Source organism: Halichoerus grypus, chromosome 14, assembly GCF_964656455.1.
Source record: "Halichoerus grypus chromosome 14, mHalGry1.hap1.1, whole genome shotgun sequence".
Taxonomy (NCBI): Eukaryota; Metazoa; Chordata; class Mammalia; order Carnivora; family Phocidae; genus Halichoerus; species Halichoerus grypus.
Genome location: NC_135725.1, coordinates 40,392,975 through 40,401,307, shown reverse-complemented (window position 1 = coordinate 40,401,307; position 8,333 = coordinate 40,392,975).

Sequence of the window (8,333 nt, the reverse complement as noted above, 5' to 3'; positions counted from 1 at the left end):
AGCCAACACTAGGTCATACCTCTGTGGAAATGAACGTCCACTGGGCATGCATGGAAAATTGGTGAAATGAAGCCACTGGGGCTCTGTTAATATGAGTGCACAAGGAATCTTCTCGGTGTAAAACAAAAAAATTAAAAAGACTTGAAATATAGTTGAGAAGTATAATAGACTGGTTTCTAAGTAAGACAGCATGGGTTTTAGCTATTATTATACAAAGACAGTGAGCCAGGATTGGAGGAAGGTAAGATTCTGAGTAAGGCCTGATACTTTTCATTCTGCTTATTTCCTAGATCCCCTCCTAGGAACTCAGGAGCGTCTCTAAGGAAGGGAATAAACAAAAAATGAAAACCAAAATAATGATTTCCTAAAAACTTGCAGCTCATGAGAAGACAAACAAACAAGACAAAGGGTCCTGAATGACAGGCGGTGACACTGGTGTCCTCGATGTTAGTCCACAGGGTCATCTTTGACGCTCTCATTGTGTAAGATCAACCAGGGTGCCTTCGGGTGATGGCTAGTGACACATATGCCTCTTGGCCACTGACAGCAAAGGAGACATGATCCCAGGAAAGCAGTATGTTCCCAGAATGAAGACATTTAGAGGGAGTATTTTTGAGGGGATTGGGCTGTGGGGGTAGGGCTAGAGGGAAGTCGTGTTTTGTGGCCCTAATTTCACTAAAAGGCAATTACGTTGTCTCAAACCCAGATTTTAGGTGGTGCGAACAATGATTTGCTACAAAAAGTGAAAAATTGACTCATTCAACAAATATTTATTGAATAGTGGCAATGTGCCAGGCATTGTTCACTATACCAATAAAGGTCAGATAGATTATATTGTGGTAACAAAGTACCCCCAAATCTCATTGATTTACAGCCATATATATCATCCTGCACTTATGCTGTAGTTCATGGTCAAGGGTGGCTCTCCTCCATCATCAACATCCTTTAGGAGGCCCAGCCAATCGAGGAGCCTCTGTGTTGTACAATGACGGTCTCATGATAGAAAGAAATGGTGAAGCACGCACTGAGTCATAACTCTTTTGTGCTGAGGTACCTGCCAGGTCTTCCCGTGACAATTTCTGAATTCAACAGAATGGAGATACATACATAATCCCTTACAGAGTGAGACACCAGGGGGAAGAAATATGAATATTCAGCAAACAGCAACACAATCTATTTTGCCATGGAATCTGTCCTCAACGGTCTTATAGTTTAGTATCATTTCAGTTGGTCATGTTAGTCTTAAATATGATACTAAATGGAGTATTCAGACATCAGTGAAAGTACAAATGGGATGATATAAAGTCAGTGTGCTTTTAAGGGGTTAGTTGCTTCAGGCTATTTGGAATTGAGGATCGTATGAGTTCAGGGCGCTTGGATTTAGAAATGACTCCAGATTCTTTCATCATTCCCCAAAGGAAAAGCAATAATAAGTAGGATACCAGACATTTATGCAATCTCTCTGAGATCATAAAGGCTAACAAAGGGAACGCTTTCAAATGCAAAAATACTTTACAATTTCCTTGCAATAGACATTATTCAGTATATACACACAACAGTATTCATGGCCTGGAGATATACCACCTTGGATTGTGATCCTGGCAGGTATCATAGATTCTACAAGGTTGGACAGGTTAAAATCTTACAGGAAGGACCTTTTTGGAACACCCAAGGATTACAAAAAGCATAGCTGTCTTTCAGATGTGATTTTATTCTGCGCTTTGTTCTTTTTATTTATTTATTTATTTTTGGATCAGTGATCCATCCTAACTACACATAGAATATTTTTCATTCAATTGCTTTGGTCAATTTATCTTCAGCATCCCTGGTTTATATAACTGAATTTACCTTGCCCTTTACTGCATTTAGGTAGATGGAATGGTCTTTAGACTTCTGAAACTATTTGTAGACCTTTGCCTTCACATGTTTGAAATAAATGTGAGGCATTAATTTTAGTCAGACAACACTGAGCCTTATTCACTTGGGAAAATGCATCTTGATGTGTAATTTATCATCCAGGACCTGTCCACTAGTTCGTTACTCCCTGGGAGTAAATTAGGCACTTTGAAAGGTGCATTAAACTCTTCCTGGCTACTAGGTACCATTTAGGGCTGTGAGGCAATAATTTATCTAATGGTACCTTGGTGACCTCAAAAAGTTTATGTTGTTTCGAAAGTTTCTAATTTTCTTCCATGAAATAATTTATGCACTAGGAGGTTGGGTATGCTTATAAATATGTTTCCAGGGAGGCAACAGCTATTGACTAGAATAAATAAGATAACATTGTCATGCTGATGCAGAAATGAAATGTTTCATGAGTGTGTTATCTATACTATCCATGGAATAGATGTACAGCTCGCAAAACAATTTATTTCTTTGGATTTCATTTTTTTTTCCACTTACAAGACTGCCTTGCATTTTATTGTAATTAGTAATGCTTCATTGCTATAAGGATTTCCAGATCCACATCACTGCATTTTTCCATAGTACAAAACACATTTATCCAAAGTTAGAATAATATGCTAAATATACTGAAACTTCTGACAGCAACTTACATTCTGCTTCTTCCTTCCATTCACAGCAGAGCTTCATCCATATTAAATGAATTTGTTGTAAAGTTTTGATACCTCCTACTTCAGTCATTCTCTTATTTATTAAAATGCATCAAATTAAGCTTGATCCACCAAGTCAAGTAAAAGTGATGTGCTTTGGATTTTGCTTCCATTTGGGGGATAGAATTACTCATATAAAGAAATACAGCATTCATCAGTTCTAGGATGCAAAGATTTTCACATTTTAATGTCTCTAAAATTTGGATATGTCTAATTGACAGTGTGTCTGTCTAAATGTATTTGGCAACATTTTTGTCTCTCTTATTGTCATAAAATGAGGGTACATCTTATACTCTATGGCATATTAGATTTTTGAAATACAGTAGGACAATAAACTTCAAAATTTTGAAGATAAAGACCTGAGTAAAAAGAGTTCTAAAAGCACGAAAATACTGCCATGAAGGAGGGCAGAAGCTGATAATGTTTTCAAATCTATTTCAATCCCTCCAAGATGAGTTTACCACCACTACCCAGTTTTTTCAGTGTTTGAATGGGGCAGACACTGACCGTTTTATGGAAGTAAAACCTATGTGAAGTTTTATATGTCATAATATATATGCCATAATAGAGAAGTAGAAATATTTGTTTAAACATTATTAAAGATTATTCTTACTACTCCCCAAGGAATGGAGAGTGAAATGGTGACTCACCATTGAAGCACTGACCCAATAAAACTTATGTTTACAACAAAAATATTTTCTTTTGTCAGAAAAAACCTGTAAGGGAATGTCTTTTTCAGAATAACTCCACTCAAATAGTCTCAGTTGTATCTGCTATGGACCTCTTTGGATGGAACACTAAGTTCATATGTCAATGGCAATAGGGGAAGAGAAATAGTTAGAAAAAAAAAGAAAAGAGAAAAGGAAGACAGGAACAAGAAAGAAAGAAAGAAAGAGAAAGGAAGAAAGGAAGGAAGGAAGGAAGTTTTCTCTTTTTCTTTTTTAAGAGAATTCCTGAACCTATACCCTTGATGTTATCCCAAATGTAAAGAAGATATTTGCCTAAATGTTCTACACATTTTCATTAACAAATAATAATAAGTGGAAAAATGTGCTTTATTCTCCAGTAAAATGTGATGCCCATTAGAGTTTGCTTGCTATATTATCCTAAAGTACCAGTATACAATTGGGAATCCCACTTCTAATTTACAAAATGTCAAAATTCCAAAATGTGATTTCATGTGTATGCAACACCAAGCTCCCTGGATGAGGCCCTTTTCAGGAGAGATTTGATTCAAATGTAAACAAGTAGCTAAGACATAATTAAATTTTCAATTGGAATATATATAGTTGAATACTTTTTGAATTCATGCTTGAAGTCCAACAAATCAACAAACTATTATACATTTAGAATTTTTGATGTGCCCACAAACCTCCATAGAATAAACTCCAGTTTTCTCTGTGAAAGGAGGACTTAAGGTAGGAGATACATTACAATGGTGGAAGGTTCTGAAGCCTTCTTCTGCACTGTTTTAGCTGACATCACAGCACAATTTCATGCTGAAGTTGAGTCCGTTGAATATTTAACATATATTCAAAGCTTTAATAATGTTGATACGTCTATAAATTTTGCAATTGCCTGAAATTTCTTGAGTATCTTATTTTTATGACCTTTAAAATTATAGAAATAATTAGCATGATTAAGAAAGTTTCAACTTAATTGAAAATTAGAGAAAGTACTATAACCAATTTTTTTTCTTTAGGATTCACTTCTTTTGACTCTACTGATCTATTTTTACCTTGTGAGTATAGCCATGGTGTGGTGGTAGGCAGCAAAGGCTATTCGGTTTGAAATACATGACATTCGAACTCTTATTTGCCACTCATTATTTCTTTAACATCCAGCAAATCATATTAGTTCTTTGAAGCTCAGTTTCCACATCCATAAAATAATGATAATGATGTTTATTTTCATAGTTATTGATAAGATTAAATGAGCTCATGTATGTAAAGTACCCAGCACATAAAGTATATTCAATCATCGGTTACTTAAAACCAGTCCATAGCAACTGAAGAGTAGTGGTAGCTTACCTTTTAGTTCTATGGACTAGAATCTACTTGATGGTTTACCCCTAATTTCTTAATAAGTTGCAGAAGCATTTGGTAATTCAGCTCAATACATAGCTGTCAAATGTTGGGATAGGACCAGAGAGGATGGAAATTATAAAGTGTCTCCCATCAAAGTGCTCAGAGAGCAGGCTGTCATGCCACTAAGCATTCACAATTGAAGAACCCTGGACCTTGATTTTGCAGTCTTAGCAAGCAGTCTGGGACTTCTTGAGGCAAAACTGATGCAGAAGATTAATGATGGCAGGTATCAGAAAACCACTGATGAGAAACATCGAGAAAGATGAACTTGAAAATACTGCCTTAAACACAGAAACAGCATCCATAAAGATATGGGGAGAAAACTGTACAAAGGCATATTAACACCCAGATAATTCTTAAGATAGCCTGGAGATAGGAAGACTCAGCAAATATATCTGATAAAGATAGAATGGAACAAGAACCTTGGTCACCTTGCTAGTGTGATAAGTTAAAAGACAAATAAGCTAAAATCCCATGTTCTATTAGCTTAGTTCACATATTAGGGTCAATGGTCTTTTAGGATGAGAAACTATTATTTCTTGCTTAGAGTCTTAGGACCATGAGGCATGGGATGATTTATTTCACTGATGAATAAATGTTGGATGGCCTTGAGGGAGACATAAAATGACCCAAGAATTTGTGGGTCATAAGGGAGACTCTGATCACAGTCTTTTAGTGGCCCTGCACTCCCCCCTCATTCTTTATCTTCTCTGCCCTCCAAAATCACCAGGTCTTCCTCTCCTCTCATACAGGATGGATGATCTTTCACATTTGGTTCCTTTAGAATTATTGCTTCTAACCCAAACAGGCACATCAATAACTTCCAAAAAAACTGTGTGTGTCGAGGCGGGGAGCAGTTTTCCTTTATGTAAGGGAAATTCTTCTGCAAACTGTTAGAAGAATACTGTGTTCTCTATTTCAGCATACCAGGAGCTTTAGGGAGTAGGGTATGAGGAATGACTGAATTTCAGCTTTAAATCAGTTGTCCATCTATAGTCAACTTGTAATCAAGGTCATTATCAGAATATTGTTCAGTAACAGCATCCTTGACAACAACGCATAGAATGGTCAGTTATCCAGCCTTTTCAAAGATCTCATCTTCTGTTGCCAAAGATTCTCTCTCTCTCACACACACATAAATACACACAGATACAAATACACACACACACTTTTTTTTTAAGTGAAGTATTACTTGTTTATTACAAGGTAGAAAAGAATTTCATCAGCACTCTAAGAAGAGGTTAGGGAGACAGGAAGGCTAATTTTTATCCCTCCCAAAGTGCAGTTGATATGAAGATTACTCCTTTCTCTCTCTCTCTCTCTCTCTTTTTGGAAAAATCATGTGTAGTGGGGGAAATGATGATAAAGGGGAGAACACAGTGGTAAGGGGGCGATGGGGATGAGAGAGGTGCAGAGATTTAGTGCCTCCTATGAGTAAGAAATTTGAAAAGAGGAAAATATTCCTAATATTTATGTGTGTTGTCTAAAACCCCTTAAAGGAATCTTCAAAATGTAAGTTTTCTTCAAGAACCAATAGACACTGTTATTTCTTTATAGGTTATAACACCTACAGATGGGACCATATGGAGCCTCAGTGGTTATATGTGATGTAAATTTATATATAAGGAAAAAATATATATATATATATATTAAGGGCAAGCTCTTATTTATCTTCCACAACACCAAGTATAGCATTTGCACACGGCAGGCACTCAATAAATATTCACTCAAAGAAGTATGGTTCTGAAATTAGTGCTTACTAAATTAGTGCTTCCTACACAAAGCATTGAGACGTGTTGGCAAAGTTATGGGACTGGTATCATGAAAACATGTCAGCTATAAACTCAATGGCTTGGAGCCTTCATCAAGTTCTTTCTCTTCACTGGAATCAGGGTCCTCCTCTGGATTGTAACGGGATCGACTAGGTCATGTCTCCCTGCCTTTCCCCCATTGTAAGTCCAACACTTTAACCTTACACGTTTCCAAGTAGTTTTATTCAGTATGGGTGGATTAAGCATTATCTAGCCATAGGTTTCAACAGATCTGCTTTGGAGTTCTTTAAGATTATATTTGGTTTCCTATTGTTCATTGTTATAGAAGATAATCAGCTGAGGAAACATTCTCAAAGAAGGGCGTTGGAAAGCACTTGTAGACAGCTTGTGCCGCAATCGTCTTAATTACTTGAGTTGAAAGATATTGTGCAAATTTGCATTTATGACTTTATATTTGTAAATACACTGCTATCAGCAAGTTTTCTTAAAGGAATTGACTTTAAGAAGAGAGACCAGAAATCTTCAAATGGATTTTACTTGTGCTGATAAATTTTACTAGAATATCCTTTGTCCTATTTTCAGCTGGTTCTATTGGAATTGGCTCTTCCTTAAAAGTAGGCGGACTAAAGATTTATTGTCCTTAGAACATGTGGAAATTAGAAAATGGACTAATGGAATCCATTAATATCCTCCTAACAATTAGATGAATTGTAGATCAATACAGTATATTAATAGAGTCAAACTGATTTATATAAATAACCCATTGGGAAACCCTCAGAAAGATAGTACTAGTCTCAATTATCTTGAAAAGGACAAAAAAAAAAAAAAATCGTATGTACAAGACAAAGGCTTCCTTCCCACCTTGTATTTTAACAATTTTGAAATAAAAATACGATAATTTAGTCTATATTGCTTGATGATAGCATAGCACTCCTGATTGAAAACTGAACATCTAATGGTAGCAAATTGAACAGTATTCTTGGAATAAATTCTTTGTCATGCATTTCACAGTCAAAACTTTGTATTTTTTTAAAAAAAATTAGATAATAATTGTTATTTTAGTTTAGATGTAATTTTCATTTTCAAGATGCAAGTAACTCCGAAAAAGGGGACTGATTAAATGTGATTGATATAACAGTTGCCCTCCCCCGTACACGCTCTCCATAAACCTCAAAGCCTAACCTCAGAGATAAAAAAAAAAAAAAAAAAGAATTCCAAAGGAAAATTGCTGCAAAAGTACTTTGTGTTAAACTGGCATCAGACATAAAAATAAAATAATGTCTGTAAGGATTAAGGGACTAATTAAGATTTTAATGTGGTCTTATTCTTAGGAAAATATTAGGAATCATAATTCAAGAAGCCTTGTGTTTCACAAATTAAAAGAAAAACAATTGAGGGAGTCAGTCTATTAAAATGTTCCAGGATCGAAATTTAATGAAAATCTTTAATTAATTTATATTAGGATCATATTTTATCATTATCAGTGAGAATCATTAGGAAAATAGAGAATGGTATGAACTGCCCACATTCCCATTAAAAAAAAAAAAAGAAAGAAAGAAAGAAAAGGAGGTCAAAAGGTAGACCATGGCAGTTCAGCAAGAGAAGGAAAACAAACTATAAATTATCTTTTGCAGAAGGACAGCATGTTCAGCCAGATACTACAGGTTTTATTTTTTTTATTGCTCATAGTACTCCGGAACCCTTGCTTATGAGTTTAGATTTAACGGATGCATAGCTGGGCTTTGAGCATAGTCAGCTCTGAATAAGAGGTTGGGACATATACATTCGTGTCTCCTTAAAGGAGACGAGTACAGCTGGAGTAGCCGTTCGATCCTGTACAACTTGGAGCAGGATGCAGAATA